Source organism: Triturus cristatus, chromosome 2_1 (genome assembly GCF_964204655.1).
Source record: "Triturus cristatus chromosome 2_1, aTriCri1.1, whole genome shotgun sequence".
NCBI classification, from domain to species: domain Eukaryota; kingdom Metazoa; phylum Chordata; class Amphibia; order Caudata; family Salamandridae; genus Triturus; species Triturus cristatus.
The window spans coordinates 674,222,107-674,241,568 of NC_140581.1; the positions used below are offsets into that span (position 1 = coordinate 674,222,107).

Sequence of the window (19,462 nt, forward strand, 5' to 3'; positions counted from 1 at the left end):
ATCTACTGGCGGTCGCCAGTAGATAGTTATAGTTAGGACTGAGTTTCCATAGGAAATCTCAAAATTATATTTTGAATAACTTTGGTTCCAGTTGACGAATCTTCGCGAAATTTCACATCTAATGGGGCGCTCCTACCCTGAAAGTCTCGGGGTGATTCGTCAAGCGGGGGCTGAGAAAAAAGGGGGGTCCCAAAACGCGTTTTCCCCATGCATTTTCCCACAGGACCTTTAGTCGAAGGTACAGCCCGAACGGCTGAACAGAATTAGTTGAAATTTGGCAAAGAGGTAGTCCTCAGGTCAGGCATGTGCCTTTTGCATATATGGTGTCAATCTGTTCAGTAGTTCCTGAGAAAATTGCAGTTAAAAGTACATAAATATCTATAAGTGCGCACCGTGCGCGCACCGTGCGCGAGCGTAATTCTGATTGGTGGTTACATGTCAGTCAACATTCGAATCGGTCGAAATCAGGAAGTGTCGGCCGCCATTTTGTGTGTTGTGTGTGTGACAGGGAAAAAGAAAGGTGGAGAACGTGAAAAGGGGGCAGGGTAGAGAGTTCCTGACCCCCTAGCCTTTGTCAGGGGGTTCCTGAAGGACACCGAAGGGTGAAAAAAACATTTTTATTTTTTTTAAATTCGCAGGGTGCGCGCACGGCAGAAAAAAAATCATTAAAAAAAATAGAATTAAAAATCAAGTGTAAGTGTTTAGATGTTGGTTGGCTCTAAAGAGAGCCGTTGTGTTAATTGAGGAACAGAGGAACACAAAAACCCTAAAATTATGGGGTGGGGCATGTGTGCTGCTGTATCTTGGTCTCTATTAGGTTAATGCTGGTGTCGCCATAAGAGAGAACAGCATTGCACATATTGCACCATATTTGAACCCTCTGGAACAGAGGGTGGATATCCAGAGGTCGAGAAGAAGGTGAAGCTGCGGCCGCAGATGAAGTGCTCGGCTGAGCTGCTGGCTGAGCTGCTGGAGGGTTGTCTCTTGCAGCTCGAGTACACTCCCGAGCATAAGCCACAGGATGTACTCCACTAAAGTGCCTTAGCAAAGAGTAGATACTAAAAGAGAATTTTTTTTAGCATCTCCTCTTGATAAGACCACTCCACAAACAGTGCAGGTGACTTTAGGAGCATTCACCTTCTTCTGGCCCTCTGGAAAAGTAAAATATTTCCAAATAAATGAGTCTTTTTGTTTCCTCTGTCTTGGTGGCACAAAGGTCTCCTCCTCACTCCCAGAAGATGACTGCTGCTCTGCCATTTTCAAGTACTGGAGTACTGCAAAAGCTGCTCAGCTCCTTCTCCCAGGGAATCAGAAGAAAAAATGAGGGGAGTGGGTGTGGTGTTCTGGAAGATTCTGGAACTGAAACTACTATGAACCAATGAAAAGTGTTGTTTCGTAATCACATGACTGTGCGTGCGCACGGAGCACGCACGCATGCGCGTACGGAGCACGCGCGCACGGAGCACGCACGACGTACGCATGCGTACACGGAGCACGTACGCATGCGCATACGGAGCACGTATTGTAATTTTTTTTTTAAATGTTTAGAAGTTTATAGAAGATATTAACTATGCTGTTCAACTTTATCCAAATTCAAAAAAAAAAGAGCTGAGCCATTCCATATTACAGGATACAGTCAATCTATAACTATATACATAGGTAGCTTATTGTAAAATAAATATTTAAAAAATATAATAATACATTCATAAATTAGCATTTTAAAAACTTTTGAAATTCACTGAAAAAACCATAGGTTTCACACACGTTATAGTTAGGAATTGGCATTTAAAAAACCTTGCAAATTCACTGAAAAAACCATAGGTTTCACACACGTTATAGTTAGGAATTAGCATTTTAAAAACCTTGCAAATTCACTGAAAAAACCATAGGTTTCACACACGTTATAGTTAGGAATTGGCATTTAAAAAACCTTGCAAATTCACTGAAAAAACCATATGTTTCACACACGTTATAGTTAGGAATTAGCATTTTAAAAACCTTGCAAATTCACTGAAAAAACCATAGGTTTCACACACGTTATAGTTAGGAATTAGCATTTAAAAAACCTTGCAAATTCACTGAAAAAACCATAGGTTTCACACATGTTATAGTTAGCTGGACATTTCACTCGTACAAAACCATTGAAATTCCCCCGTTATAGTTAGTTCAGCTAACTATAACTCGCGCGACCGCAATCCACTGCTGATGACGTCACATATTACATCACTCATGACATGCTCAGAGACATCACTCATGACATCACTGATGACATCTCAAATGACATCACTGATGACATCACTGATGACATCATCCTTGTGTAAGAGTGGCAGACCTCCTCTTATCCTAATATAAACTTTGATACACACATTGAAAAATACAAACTAAAGTTTTGAAAACTATAGAGATACCAATACCAGTTAGAACAACCTATTCAGTAATTCCAAAATCTACATACGCATCCACTCATTCATCAACACTTCTATATAGTCACTCATACATGTAGTCATACACCTATACATCCTGTTACTCACCTACACTCATACATAGAGTTACTCACACACATAGTCACACATGCAAATAAACATCCATTTACTTGCATATACAGCTATACACACACCACTACACTTACTTCTACAGAAATGTACAGATACTTACTCTCTTAAACAATCACTTATAGAAACACATACTTATTTATACAGGAACTCTTCCAATCACTGACTCTCATATAACCTCACTTATATACATCAATACTCACATATACTAGTTTAAAACATATGGACTTACTCATAAAGACACTATTGAGACAGTCATTCACTCTCTTACTCACCCATACACACACTCATCCACCCATACTGTCCTGCTCACATACTGTCTTCAAAACACATACAAACAGTGAGTCACTCATTCATGCATCTATACGCTAAGTAACATCCCCCACGGAACCATACAGACACTCATACTGATACTCTAAAAACAAACTAATAACCCATATACACACTCATGTAGCTACTCACCAACCCATGGAGCCACTTATACACAAAGTGAGACACTGATACAGATATTTAAATATTTAAACATTACTTACTAATACTTGTATTCACTAAGATACTGTTAATAAGTCAGTTATACAATTAATTTTACAAAAAAAACCATCCATTTAGACACTTATTTACCCATTTATTCTTCCATTAACCTTTAGATATACATATATAAAAAATATTTATTTTTCAGAAAGACACATATTCACTGGATGATGTCATCAGTGATGTCATTTGAGATGTCATCAGTGATGTCATGAGTGATGTAATATGTGACGTCATCAGCAGTGGATTGCGGTCGCGCGAGTTATAGTTAGCTGAACTAACTATAACGGGGGAATTTCAATGGTTTTGTACGAGTGAAATGTCCAGCTAACTATAACATGTGTGAAACCTATGGTTTTTTCAGTGAATATATATATATATATATCTGTGTACTCCTCCTTTCAAACAAGGAATGACGACGCCATGTGTCGTGCCCAACATTTCTTTTATTCGGCCTCAGTCAGCAACAATAGTTTTGACAGCGGCCATGTTATTCCACAACTCAACTTGATATTGAGATGATAATCCTCTTAAATGAACAAAACACTTGCTTTCCTTCACATAGTACATTTGCGGCAGAATTGTAATACAATATAAAATCTTTATAAAAAATAGTTTTTATAAGATTAAGACTTTAGAAAAATGTGCAGTATTTGGCAAATGTAAATACAAAATTAATGTAAATGGCATATTGCTAATGCATGTAAACTGTATATTCTCAAATTAATAAACTTTATACAGTATACTCTATTTAAATATACTGTTTTGACATGTGCTATGTTACTATGCAGCCCAAGTGGGCACTGTCACTGCAGTTACAATTCGTATGTCAGTATTAAACCCATGTGGGCTATCTATTCCACCTGTAAGTTAATAAAAGGAACTTGTGTAAATACCTCATCTTCTTCTTATTTTTCATCAAATATAAGACAGAAATTAATGTCACAATGTTTACCAATGAGTGTACAGGTCTTCTTCTGCGTTCAATCCTTCTGGGTATTTACAATTCAATTCTATTATAAAACGGGACTCTAGCTTTCTAAGTTTCTTTTCCCTATGTCCACCCCATTTATCTGCTGCCGCTGCATCTATCCCATAATCAGTGAGACCTCTGCTGTCATTGTTATGGAATATTTCGAAATAGCACGCACCTGGATAAGTGCGATCGCCATTCTTGATTACCTGCAAATGCTGCAAAATTCTTTTATGCACTTCAAGGATAGTGCTGCCCACGTACCTCAGGCCACAAGGGCACTGAAGCACGTAGACAGCATACTCCATTTTACAATTGAATTTGCCCTTGATATCTTTCATTACATTGGACAACCCTGGTCTATATTGGGTAGTATTAATTCCATGAAGACATGCCTTACATTTAGAACATTTTAGAAACCCTTGTTACCTACTATATAGTGCCAGTATAGGATGTGGGGTGAGCTGGAGGGTAGGCACAAATTAAGCCAACGAATCACATTGAGCACTAGCCGAGTATTATGCCTGAGCTCAACAGGCATCTAAAACTGGCACTATGCCGTGATTTTTTCCGTAGTGATGCCTAGTAGAACTGACCATTACAGTCATTTGGTGATACGTTGGCTTAATTTGTGCCTACACTCCTGCTCACCCCACATTCCATACTGGCACTATGCCGTGTATTTTCCGTGGTGAAACTGTGGCTTAGTTGCGCATACCATCCAGCTATTCCACTTTCTGGTACTGCACTATGCCCTGATATCTTTATGAGATTATCCTCCTAGCAGGGGAGAGTGCCAACCACATTAGTGTACTGGCATTGGGGTTGATCAATGATGACGCTGTTAATCGGGCTACAGCCCAACTCACAACTGACACTGGCCGTTTAGAATCATAGGGGAAGCTTTAGACTGATTGTCATACCAGAGAACTTAGTGATACTATGATTATATGACAACCAGGTTATTCGGCATTTTATAGGAGATGAGCTGCAATATTCTCAACAAAAAAAATTTTTTTTTTTTTGTTTTCCGAAAACTTATCTCATAATCTTATTATTTATTCTGTTGTGCGAGTAACAGCCATGTATTTATTTTCAAGTTTACTTTCATGGTAATGCAATGACAGCATCATAAATCATTTGTAAATGAGTGGAAAAATAAAGTTTTGTTAAGGCACAATGCAGTTTTGACCACTCCAAAATGGATGCCACATTGATATGTAGGTGGATTTACCCACAGTAGTCCTATGTTTATGTTTTCACTCTATTTATCAACCATCTGCTGATGAGGAATACAACTCTGAGTTATCGCTTTATTTGGAATTGTTTTATGGAGAAAATGCCCGGCACGCCTAGGGCGAGGGGAGATGGAAGGAGCAACGTAGCTATATATATATATATATATATATATATATATATATATATATAGATATCCCAGAGCCCCTCCAGCATGCTGAAAGGAAGAGGCCGCACAAGGAATCCAGGTAAGGGCTTTATTGGACAGCAGAAAAAGCGTGATGCATTTCGGCCGTGTGGCCTTCCTCAGACGCCGCTGCTCACCAAGTACATAGCCACGCCTTCTCTTTTAAATGGTACTGCAGTCTCCCATTGGTGGGAGCACCCTCCATCCCCAGTCATGTGATCGCCCACCAAGTGCAGCGCTGTAAAAACTGCAACTCCCAAGATGCATTATTTTCGGGCAGGTGTTGCGTGGGGAAACAAAGTAGGAACCAATGTGGCTGGTGAACTGCAGGGCGAGGCGTGGTGAACCCGGTTGTAGTAAGTCCTGAAGCCTCACCTGGGTCCCCGCATACGTTTCAACCAAGCAAGTGGAAGTCAGTACGGCTGTAAGTTGACTGTAATAAGTCAAATAACTACGTGAAGTCACGAGCTGCCAACTGGCAGCAAACCATACTGAACAAACACTGCGAGGTGTGCTGGTGTCAATCCAATCCCTTGGAAAACGACGAAAACTGCAGATGCAGAAGCCAGTGTGGACACCTGCCAGCTTGCGAAACGGGGCCTCTTAACGCGCCTCTGGCTGGCGCGACAAATATCCCAGAGCCCCTCCAGCATGCTGAAAGGAAGAGGCCGCACAAGGAATCCAGGTAAGGGCTTTATTGGACAGCAGAAAAAGCGTGATGCATTTCGGCCGTGTGGCCTTCCTCAGACGCCGCTGCTCACCAAGTACATAGCCATGCCTTCTCTTTTAAATGGTACTGCAGTCTCCCATTGGTGGGAGCACCCTCCATCCCCAGTCATGTGATTGCCCACCAAGTGCAGCGCTGTAAAAACTGCAACTCGCAAGATGCATTATTTTCGGGCAGGTGTTGCGTGGGAAAACAAAGTAGGAACCAATGTGGCTGGTGAACTGCAGGGCGAGGCGTGGTGAACCCGGTTGTAGTAAGTCCTGAAGCCTCACCTGGGTCCCCGCATACGTTTCAACCAAGCAAGTGGAAGTCAGTACGGCTGTAAGTTGACTGTAATAAGTCAAATAACTACGTGAAGTCACGAGCTGCCAACTGGCAGCAAACCATACTGAACAAACACTGCGAGGTGTGCTGGTGTCAATCCAATCCCTTGGAAAACGACGAAAACTGCAGATGCAGAAGCCAGTGTGGACACCTGCCAGCTTGCGAAACGGGGCCTCTTAACGCGCCTCTGGCTGGCGCGACAAATATCCCAGAGCCCCTCCAGCATGCTGAAAGGAAGAGGCCGCACAAGGAATCCAGGTAAGGGCTTTATTGGACAGCAGAAAAAGCGTGATGCATTTCGGCCGTGTGGCCTTCCTCAGACGCCGCTGCTCACCAAGTACATAGCCACGCCTTCTCTTTTAAATGGTACTGCAGTCTCCCATTGGTGGGAGCACCCTCCATCCCCAGTCATGTGATCGCCCACCAAGTGCAGCGCTGTAAAAACTGCAACTCCCAAGATGCATTATTTTCGGGCAGGTGTTGCGTGGGGAAACAAAGTAGGAACCAATGTGGCTGGTGAACTGCAGGGCGAGGCGTGGTGAACCCGGTTGTAGTAAGTCCTGAAGCCTCACCTGGGTCCCCGCATACGTTTCAACCAAGCAAGTGGAAGTCAGTACGGCTGTAAGTTGACTGTAATAAGTCAAATAACTACGTGAAGTCACGAGCTGCCAACTGGCAGCAAACCATACTGAACAAACACTGCGAGGTGTGCTGGTGTCAATCCAATCCCTTGGAAAACGCCGAAAACTGCAGATGCAGAAGCCAGTGTGGACACCTGCCAGCTTGCGAAACGGGGCCTCTTAACGCGCCTCTGGCTGGCGCGACAAATATCCCAGAGCCCCTCCTGCATGCTGAAAGGAAGAGGCCGCACAAGGAATCCAGGTAAGGGCTTTATTGGACAGCAGAAAAAGCGTGATGCATTTCGGCCGTGTGGCCTTCCTCAGACGCCGCTGCTCACCAAGTACATAGCCACGCCTTCTCTTTTAAATGGTACTGCAGTCTCCCATTGGTGGGAGCACCCTCCATCCCCAGTCATGTGATCGCCCACCAAGTGCAGCGCTGTAAAAACTGCAACTCCCAAGATGCATTATTTTCGGGCAGGTGTTGCGTGGGGAAACAAAGTAGGAACCAATGTGGCTGGTGAACTGCAGGGCGAGGCGTGGTGAACCCGGTTGTAGTAAGTCCTGAAGCCTCACCTGGGTCCCCGCATACGTTTCAACCAAGCAAGTGGAATATATAGATATATATATATATATATATATCTATATATATTCACTTAAAAAACCATAGGTTTCACACATGTTATAGTTAGGTGGATATTTCACTCGTAAAAAACCAATGAAATTCCCCCGTTATAGTTAGTTCAGATAACTATAACTCGCGCGCCCGCAATCCACTGCTCAATGACGTCACATATTACATCACTCATGACATGGTCAGTGGCATCACTCATGACATCACTGATGACATCATCCTTGTGATAGAGTGGCGGTCGTGCGAGTTATAGTTATCTGAACTAACTATAACGGGGGAATTTCATTGGTTTTTTACGAGTGAAATATCCACCTAACTATAACATGTGTGAAACCGCCAGTAGATAATATATATATATATATATATATATATATATATATATATAATCTACTGGCGGTCGCCAGTAGATAGTTATAGTTAGGACCGAGTTCCCATAGGAAATCTGAAAATTCTATTTTGAATAACTTTGGCGCTGGTTGACGAATCCTCGCGAAAGTTTCAAAACTCAGCTCCTACCCTGAAAGTCTCAGGGTGATTCGTCAAGCGGGGGCTGAGAAAAAAGGGGGGTCCCAAAACGCGTTTTCCACATGCATTTTCTCATAGGACCTTTAGTCGAAGGTACAGCCCGAACGGCTGAACAGAATTACTTGAAATTTGGCAAACAGGTAGTCCTCAGGTCAGGCATGTGCCTTTTGCATATATGGTGTCAATCTGTTCAGTAGTTCCTGAGCAAATTGCAGTTAAAAGTACATAAATATCTATATGCGCGCACCGTGCGCGCACCAAATGTCCGCGAGCATAATTCTGATTGGTGGTTAGATGTCAGCCAACATTCGAATCGGTCGAAATCAGGAAGTGTCGGACGCCATTTTGTGTGTGACAGTGAAAAAGAAAGGTGGAGAACGTGAAAAGGGGGCAGGGTAGAGAGTTCCTGACCCCTAGCCTTTGTCAGGGGGTCCCTGAAGGACCCCGAAGGGTGAAAAAAATATTTTATTTTTTTTCAAAAAATCGCGGGGTGCGCGCACCGTGCACGCACCGTGCGCGCACGGTGAAAAACCCTTAAAAAAAAAAACATTTTAAACTGTTTATAAGTTTATAGAAGATATTAACTATGCTGTTCAACTTATCCAAATTCAAAATAAAAGAGCTGAGCCATTCCATATTAAAGGATACAGTCAATCTATAACTATATACATAGGTAGTTTATTGTAAATAAAATATATAAAAAATATAATAATACATACATAAATTAGCATTTAAAAAACCTTACAAATTCACTAAAAAAAACATAGGTTTCACACACGTTATAGTTAGGAATTAGCATTTAAAAAACCTTGCAAATTCAAACATGTTATAGTTAGCTGGACATTTCACTCGTAAAAAACCATTGAAATTCCCCCGTTATAGTTAGTTCAGCTAACTATAACTCGCGCGACCGCAATCCACTGCTGATGACATCACATATTACATCACTCATGACATGGTCAGTGACATCACTCATGACATCACTCATGACATCTCAAATGACATCACTGATGACATCACTGATGACATCATCCAGTGAATATTTGTCTTTCTGAAAAAAAAATATTTTTTATATATGTATATCTAAAGGTTAATGGAAGAATAAATTGCTAAATAAGTGTCTAAATGGATGTTTTTTTTGTAAAATTAATTGTATAACTGACTTATTAACAGTATCTTAGTGAATACAGTGATGTGACGTCATCAGCAGTGGATTGCGGTCGCGCGAGTTATAGTTAGCTGAACTAACTATAACGGGGGAATTTCAATGGTTTTTTACGAGTGAAATGTCCAGCTAACTATAACATGTGTGAAACCTATAGTTTTTTCAGTGAATTTGCAAGGTTTTTTAAATGCTAATTCCTAACTATAACGTGTGTGGAACCTATGTTTTTTTTAGTGAATATATATATATATATATATATATATATATATATATATATATATATATATATATATATATATACCCGGACGAAGGCCTCTGGCCAAAACGTGTAGGTCGTTTGTTTGTCTCTATCTGCACTAACTGCACTCTGCACGCGTAAAAAAGGAAAAAATGGAAAGAATATATATACATATATATTACCTACTGACGGCCAGTAGATTTTTGTCATTTTACAGCCGGGCCTAGACAGCACTGTACTAGTCCTATGATTAAAGACTTTGCTGTAGAAATGGGAAAATACTTTGTCCCTATCTATCTTGGCGTGGATGGTACTGTGCTAATCCTGTGCTTATAGACTTTGATAGAAAAGCAGACATTTGAGGTGATCAGGTCTAGAGTGTCACTGGTGTTGAGGGTGCCCTAGACAGAAGCTGCTTTCCACCGGAACTTAAGAACTACCCAGAGTTATCTGCTTTTCTTTTTTGCATAATTTATGCATCACTCTATGCCTGAAAGGGTATTGTTCTGACTTATACTGGGTGCTCCCTTGTGTCTGGACAAAGCTTTACCTCTCTGAAGAGCTCTAATGAGAGCGAAACACATCAGGGGTTGCTTTTATACATTTCTGGTTGGCTTGGTTGGTATTTTACCAATTCAAAGCTGTATTTAGGTCCATGTTTCCATAGGAAAAGCGTTTTTTGACTTGCCTTTAACGCTTAATTTGTGCCTACCCTCCAGCTCACCCCTCATCCCATACTAGGACCATGTTTCTATAGGAAAAGCGTTTTTTGACTTGCCTTTAACGCCGGTTGACAAATCTTCATTACATTTTTCAAAAAAAGTGGACCACTAATTCTAGTTCTATATGGAGAGTTGGATGAGAAAAAGAGGGGTCAAAAAAGTGCGTTTCCCATGTTAATTCCCATAGAGTCTTTAGACGCGCCTGCAGCCCGAACCACTGGACCGAATTACACCGAATTTGGCAGAAAGGTTGCTTTCAGGTCGCAGATTACGTTTTTTTGTTATTTGGGGTAAATTCGTTCAGTATTTTATGAGAAATTAAAATAAATTTAAATTTGTATATCTACGATCGAGAAGCCTTCGCATATAATGATGAGCTCGTGCAGAGATCTACAGAGCTCTGATTGGCTGCCAACATTTCAACCAGGAAGTGCTGACAGCTTTCTTCGGATTCAGCTACAGTCGAGTCCCAAAAAACACACACAAAAAAGATAAGGGGGCAGGGTAGGATTACCTTAACACCAAGCCTTGGTCCTGGGTCTCTAGAGGGGCCCCGGCAGGGCAAAAAAGCATTTTTGATGTCATCAGTGATGTCATTTGAGATGTCATCAGTGATGTAACGTGTGAGGTCATAAGCAGTGCATTGCGGAGGCATAAGTTATTGTTAGCTCAGGGAGCTGTAACCACTGATTTAACTGGTCTTTTAAGACTAAATTCTGAGCCTAACTATAACACTCCTGTAACCTTTAGTTTTTTCAGTGAATTTGTAAGTTTTTTATTCTATTTCCTAGCTATAATGTCCCTGTAAGCTTAGTTTTTTTCAGTGACTATATATAATGATATATATTACAGTTTACACAAATATACGCTCTCACAATTCATGTCATGATCTTCTGTTTAACAGGTGCAAGACACTGTACACTTGTAGTCTATGTAGTCTATAAGATTAAAGGTAAAACTAAAAAACTGTGAATTACCTTTGTACTCTTTCTTACATTTCACACGGCACATATGACAATTGAACATACTGGGCCTAGGAGCAAAGCTTTTTATGTATTTAAGTGTATCTTACACAGGAACAAGAGTTTTTTACTTCTGTGCCAAGTGTGAATTACGCCTGAATACATATTGACAAATTTGTTTGAATATTACATACATATTCATGAATAAACAAAATCATAATTTCCAGGAATAAAACAAACTTTCGCAAAGGAAACCAGCTTTGTGGTTTATGAATCTTTTATGAGTGAGTGAGCAAGTCCCACCTCTAACCTCACTGCGTTCATTGTTGAATTGAAACCTCACTTGCCTGCTTGCCACTGATTGTCTGTACAGATCTCTTTACCTCAGTTACCCGTTAAATGCACATTTAGAGGGTTGCATCCTGGTCAGTTGGACTCTACACAGAAAGAAAACACTGCGAGTATTCTTGGCTATGTTGCACAGTTTTCTGGCTAAGTGTTTATAAACTAAACAAAGAAATTATCGAGGTAATCATACTATATTCTCCTAGAGATACTTAGACTTCAGATGCAACAAGCAGCTTGGCTACCCCCAAAATGTATCTATAGTGATATCTAAGGTGATATCCAGATATTCTGATCTATATTAAAGTTAATTACAATTCAGTGGGTGTGAAGAAAACAAAATACATTTCAACACTGTAAAATGTTGCCTTCATTAAGTACAAGCAAATTAAATCAAACCATCAAAAGGTTCTTCTTTCAATTTACGAGTCAGAGATGATTAAAGAAATGTGTTGTTAAGTCATTGAGGTTATTTGCTGCAAATGGTGTAGCATAAAATATAAGATGTTTCCTTGATTATCATCAGCAAATACAATTCTGAAGTATTCACCGTTCTATATCACATCTCCTGGCAAACTATGATCTAGGAGAGACCATTCTCATAACTGAGATTGGACAGACCTCCCAATTTTGGAATGTAGAAGAGTATATCTCATGTGAAGTTCTCTACTAGTGGCTCTGCTAGAATTAGTTAAAAATCTCAGAATTGAAAGAACTACTAAAATTCATCCGTTAAGCAGTGAGGGCAACCAAGCTTTGGTCCGCACAGAATTTCTGTATGCATCCTTCACATAGTAACTTATCAAAGATTAATTATATTTATCCAGCTGCGTGAAGCTGTTGGTGGCAATCTGTTGGGAGCAGGAGGATCAAAACAAACACACACACAGACACACACACACAACACACACACACACACACTCTCTCTCTCTCTCTCTCTCTCTCTCTCTCTCTCTCTTGTGTACATTAGGAGTAATACTGAGCAGGGCCATTGCTCCTTCCACCAGGGGGCTGTGCTGGTAATTAAAGAACCCAAAATGGTCATTATCAGTAAGAAGCAGGTGTGTTTGTTTATTGACTCTGGTAGATGGCATATTGTTAAAGATTAAAAAACGTAAAACTGTCCACTTTAGGATAACTGAATAGCTACATGAGATCACTATGCATGCATAAGAAAGCTATATTGCTGGTGGGTATATAGGCATTATAGTTAACGAATCATACATAATGAATGGCTGCCTAAATTTACAACTTTTCTCTAAATATAATTCGGCCTCAGAAACGACAACAATTAAAAGAGTTTTACTTAGGATTCTTCATGTTTTATGTGTCCTAATACGAAATATGGCACTTGGGTATTTACACTTTGCACATTTGCAACATTGAGGGTGTAAGGTACAATAATAACTGCATGAAAAGCAAATATTCCTTGACATGGGGTCACTTGGTGGCAGTCTTGTTTCTTATATGACCAACTTATAAAGATGAGCTGAATGAGTGTGCAAGCAGATCGTCTATTGGAGCCTGGGTCACTTTTATATTAGGGTCATTCACTTTCAATAGTCTACAAATTATATTTCTGCATAGGGAATATAGTCCTCAGATTACATTTTCCCAGACTGAGTGGTGTCTTGGAGAGATAAGAGTGACGAATTAAACAAACGTCTGGAAGAACCAACATACACATTCCTGCACATTATTTACATTGATTTTCAAATGATTCTTAGCATATTCCTATGTGTTTTTACGAGAACACTAAGAAATCCATAAGCGAAGAGTGGAACAGGTCTATGCTAACCTGACAGCCTCATTGGAGTTTCTAAATGAAAGCAGTACGACTTACTCTGACAATTATTAAAAAACAGATCATACAAACTACCACTAGAAAGTCCACAGACAATCTGTTATTTACAAAAGTGTCAGATGGGATATTAGGATGCAATTATCCTATAAAATATTTACTTGCCCACTGAACAAATAAAGTGATTTTGCAACACTCACTTATTGTAACAATGTGTCACATTGGATTTGTCCTGTAACCTGTAGGTTCCAGGCCATGGGGGGAAGAAAACTGCAGGAAGGTGGAGTATTATGTGGTGTGGGGGATAGACTTCACCATGTAATACTATCACAATGCCCCAAAGACTGTCCTTGGATTCACACTAAAAAATCCATAGCTCAGTCCTGATAGTGTGGCAAAGAGCAGTAAGGCTTTACTAGAGAAGCAAGCATTTCAGAGAACAAACATGGACTATAATCAACTGACACAGCTCAAGAGAAATCTGACACTAATTTATAAAGAGAGTGCATTTTTATCTTAATTTTGACACCAAAACGAACAAAATAGCATACATGTAGCCAGAGTTATAGATTTATGAAGCAATATTAAATCAGTGCAAAATAATACATAGAAGATATACCATCCCGGTCACTGGAAAAAACCCTAGTGACAATCGGTCACTTGCAGGACGAGGTATGTGGAACCCTTACAGGGTTAAGGTCATGCAGGCCGATGGACAGACGACAGTCAGATCAATTTTATCTAGCCTGAGGAGACTGGGTGCAGATTTGTGCTGGCTGTCCGTGGTGCTGAACCGGAGCAACAGGGATGCTGGTTTTACTGCTTACACAGTGCTGCAAGAACACAGAATGCAAAAACACTACATATGCACAGCTGCTGACATCAGATGAAGGTTGCATGGTGTTCCCTATAGATGCAGCGTTGAGTGTGGGGGTCAATTGCCGGAATGGCGACCAATAAGCCTTGGCAGCGGTAAGCCCAGCGAAAAGGTACTGGCACAGCACTGGGTCCCGGAGCACAAGGTTACGGCCTGAAAATTCGTGGCAGGCAAGACTACAACTCCCACAATGCACTCAACCTCCTGGATTTGGGCGATCCCACAGAGGGCCTGATGGCCAGCGATTCTCTGGATCCGGTGAGTGCTTTTAACTGCAGTTTGCAGGGGACTAGTGACACTATCCAGGGGAGCCTGAGGGTATTTCTGGTTTCCACAGTGGTCCCTCTCTCTGGGAGTGGTGAGTTTTAGCCAAGGACGCGGCTTGATCACGCAGTCCCAAGTTTGCTGCCTCAGGCACAAAGTATCTCTCTTTTGCTTTGGTGCTATGGGCAAAGTCCACTTGTCAACGACGTGGGTCTCCTCTTGGTCCTTCTTTGATGTACGTTGTTCAGAACTAAGGTTATGGTGTCGGGGGGTCACTCAAATCCTAGATTTAGGGGAGCTAGTGGTGTGGGAGCTAGTAGCTAATGGGCAGCTAGTCCATGCAGCTACCCCGCCCCTGAGGTGACCACATCCGGGCTGTAGGTCACCTTTTCTACCTATAACCTTCTATCTATTCTGCCATTCCTAAAGATGGACAAACATCTAATTGTATAGACCAGGCTGTTCACCCTAGAGGTGTGGCTAGCCTTCTGGGGTTGTACACCTCCTTGCATAGTTAATTTGCTGCATGCCTGGGTGCAAATGTGCCTGGGGCAGAAGGAGAGCTGTTTCCTCCACTGGGAGTCAGCCCTGGTGCATAACATAGGCGGTGCAGCCTTTGAAGCTCACCGCCTTGATGTGCCTCTTCACTAGCCTGCTTGAAAGGAGGGAGGTGTGACCTCCTTCCTGCCCAAGCTTTTGTTCTTGACTCCTGGGAGTGATTACACTGCCTGGCAGGAGGTCAGAATTATGTATTGGCAGCAGGAGGCATGGGAAAGTGTGGGTTTACCAGTCAGAGCACAGAGAAACTAGGGCAACCAGGTGAGCAATCTCTAAGGTCCCCGCCGGGGTGCATGTCACGTCACCCAGGGCATGTGATTCATGTCAGGGATGAGACGGCACGTTGTTTGATACCAAACATGACATATTTTGGCTGTACCATAATGGAGCTACGGACCTTTAGAATACCCGGGTGGCATCCCATGTTATCCTATAGACCGCAAACACTTATAGTAGTTTCCAATGGGGATCACCAGTATAGGAACATATAGGCTTGCACTCATTTGTCCTCACATTTAATATACTGCAACCTGACTCCTGAGCTGAGGATTGTTACAGCAAACAAATGATGGACGGAATGCTGACAATGCAAACATTCTACCCCAGTCAAATGACCTGGGTTAAATCCATCGGTTTTTTTCCCACTACGCCTCCCCAGTTTGGACCCAGCCATATCCAAATCAGTCCTGACCCTTTGCCTCATGGGAACAGTCCAGACCGAACTGCCAAGCCAGGTCTTCCCTCGACCGGAAACAAGCATCCTGGGACCGGTTTCAGGGTATGTCACCCTTCTTCAGCCAGGCTAAATTGAATCCAGTGGTGCAGTGAGCAAGGGATCCACGTCTGGGCATACCCATCCCACTTAGGGCGAAAAGTGTTACAGCAAACAAATGATGGACGGAATGCTGACAATCCAAACATTCTCCCCCAGTCAAAAGGTCTGGGTTAAATCCATTGTTCTTTTGCCCACTACGCCACCCCAGTTTGGACCCAGCCATATGCAAATCAGTCTTGACCCTGTGCCCCATGGGAACAGTCCAGACCGAAATGCCTGGCCAGGTCCTCCCTGGACTGGAAACAATCATCCTAGGACAGGTTTCGGGGTTTCACCCCTCTTCAGCCAGGATAGCTTGATTCCAGTGGCATGGAGAGCACGGGACTCACGTCTGAGCATACCCGTCCCACTCGGGATGATAAATGCAAAAAGAACTGTTGATGGACAGAATGCAGAACAATGTCATACATTCACCCCAGTACAGAGACCTGGGCCTAAATCCATCGTTTTTTTGCTCACCATGCCATTCCAGCAAAAAAACAACGATGCATTTAGGCCCAGATGTCTGTACTGGAGTGAATGTATGACATTGTTCTGCATTCTGTCCATCAACAGTTCTTTTTGCATTTGTCACCCCAAGTGGGACGGGTATGCTCAGACGTGAGTCCTGTGCTCTCCATGCCACTGGAATCAAGCAATCCTGGCTGAAGAGGGGTGAAACCCCGAAACCGGTCCTAGGATGCTTGTTTCCAGTCCAGGGAGGACCTGGCCTGGCAGTTCGGGCTGGACTGTTCCCATGGGGCACAGGGTCAAGACTGATTTGCAAATGGCTGGATCCAAACTGGAATGGCATGGTGAGCAAAGAAACGATGGATTTAGGCCCAGATCTCTGTACTGGGGTGAATGTACGACATTGTTCTGCATTCTGTCCATCAACAGTTCTTTTTGCATTTGTCACCCCGAGTGGGACGGGTATGCTCAGACGTGAGTCCCATGCTCTCCATGCCACTGGAATCAAGCTATCCTGGCTGAAGAGGGGTGAAACCCCGAAACCGGTCCTAGGATGTTTGTTTCCAGTCCAGGGAGGACCTGGCCTGGCAGTTCGGGCTGGACTGTTCCCATGGGGCACAGGGTCAAGACTGATTTGCATATGGCTGGGTCCAAATTGGAATGGCATGGTGAGCAAAAAAACGATGGATTTAGGCCCAGATCTCTGTACTGGGGTGAATGTATGACATTGTTCTGCATTCTGTCCATCAACAGTTCTTTTTGCATTTGTCACCCCGAGTGGGACGGGTATGCTTAGACGTGAATCCCGTGCTCTCCGTGCCACTGGAATCAAGCTATCCTGGCTGAAGAGGGGTGAAACCCCGAAACCAGTCCGAGGATGCTTGTTTCCAGTCCAGGGAGGACCTGGCCAGGCAGTTCGGGCTGGACTGTTCCCATGGGGCACAGGGTCAAGACTGATTTGATTATGGCTGGGTCCAAACTGGAATGGTATGGTGAGCAAAAAAACTATGGATTTAGGCCCAGATCACTGTACTGGGGTGAATGTATGACATTGTTCTGCATTCTGTCCATCAACAGTTCTTTTTGCATCCTGAGCTGAGGAGGCCCACCTTAGGGGTACCTCGCTTTGTTTATGCTCTTCACAACACACCACTCCCTGTGTCAGCGTCCTATTTGGGGGAAATCTAGAATACCACCCATGCGTTGCTTTGGGATGGGGGCCCAACCCGAATAGCCCCTAAAAAACTGACGAGGGGCAGGTATTATGGTGGACTAGCCCTGCCAGATATACAGAAGTACTATTGGGTGGCACTGCTTACTACTATCAATCAATGGGTCCATCTCCGGCTGGATGAGCCAGCACTTCAGTTGGACAGGCAGGCAATGTGGCTGGGGGGATACCACAGGGCACTCTACAGGGGGACACGTACCACCTCACTTCCTAGTCCAACCTCCACTACAGTCGCTCTTTGGCATGCAGCGTCAAGGTCTTTGGGTTGGAGTGGGAGACTTCCTCAAGCTACACCCTTGTGGGACACTGTGCAGCTAGCCACTCTAGGGGCCCAGATGGGCTTCGATAAATGGAACCTAATTTGGCCTTTCGCGGGTGGGGCACCTGTGGAAGCAGGACGGAGTACTTTAATTTGCTGACCTGCAAACCGACTACCAATTGGCACCGACTGAACTTACCCCTACCTGTTAATCCGACATGCACTTCAGAAGGCGTTGCCAAGAGGTGAGGATCTCCCTGATTCATCACCATTAGAGGATAGGTTATTAGCTGACCACATGCCTAAGCAGGCTACCTCCCTCACTTATCGTAAACTGATTAATAATACTCCTGATGCCTTGACTAAGTTGAGGAAGTGGTGTGATCACAACCTCGAGGGCTAAGAGGATGATGAGTGGCCTGAGGCATCAGCATCCCCCTGGGAGGTGACCATATAATCCAGATGTTGACAGGGCCAATGAAACATTTTGCACCAATGTATCAGCATCCCCCTGGGAGGTGACCATATAATCCAGATGTTGACAGGGCCAATGAAACATTTTGCACCAATGTTAATATGCATATACCACTATGGTGAAGATGGGCAGAGCAGTGGATGCACTGTGACAGGAAATGTGGTCAAACTGGCACGTTTTTTCACATGCTCTGGAACTGTCCTGCAATCCAGAAATACTGTTTAGAAGTGACTGCATGAATGATGTGTGTTGAAGTGACATGGAGGCTACTGAGAAGTGACGTTGGCTGAATATTTGGGATGCAACTGACCATCCTCGAATGGATAAACTGTGGATGACATTGGGATTCGTGGTCGCAAAGCGCAACTTAGAGCGGTTGTGGAGGGCTGAACAAGCACGGCAGCTCAAGGACTGGAAAAGAGACATGGATTGGTGACTGCTGGCAGAGACGGTGGTTTATGAGGATGGAGGGTGCCCAAAGAAATGGGACAACATTTGCAGCAAGTGGAATGAATACTGGGATGGGTTGTGCAACCCCCTGGGTATATTAGATATTACTACTGTGTTTCCGGAACAACAAGATTCATCGGAGGCCTAATGTCAAGTTGGAGGTGGGAGGGGATCAGTTGGGAGGTGGCTGGGGACGCGCCTCTGTATGAAGATGTAATGGAGCTTCAGTATGCTGATTTTTCTTTGTATTCATTGGCTATGTTCTATGACATGCTTTGTAACAATAAAATTAGTTTAAAAAAAAGATAGTGCATTTGACTGTGCTACACATTGTGAGGGCACAGTTGTGTTCGAGCATTTTGCACTGCTCTTCCTGCTGTCATTAGTTTTCCTGGGTCACCTAGGGTGGACCAAAACTGTGCTGCAGACCTGGGGACCTCTTTACCACCTATGCCCTGGGTACCCCTGTTACCATATACTAGCGACTTATAAGGTGGTAAAGTATTTGTCAATTTGGGATT

At 42.9% G+C, this 19,462-nt stretch overlaps 1 protein-coding gene across 1 annotated transcript in view; it reads right to left on the reverse strand.

Annotated features, from left to right (window-relative positions):
• Positions 1–19,462, reverse strand: part of STARD4 (StAR related lipid transfer domain containing 4) — a 194,730-nt gene that overhangs the window by 57,542 nt on the left and 117,726 nt on the right. The window lies entirely within an intron of this gene.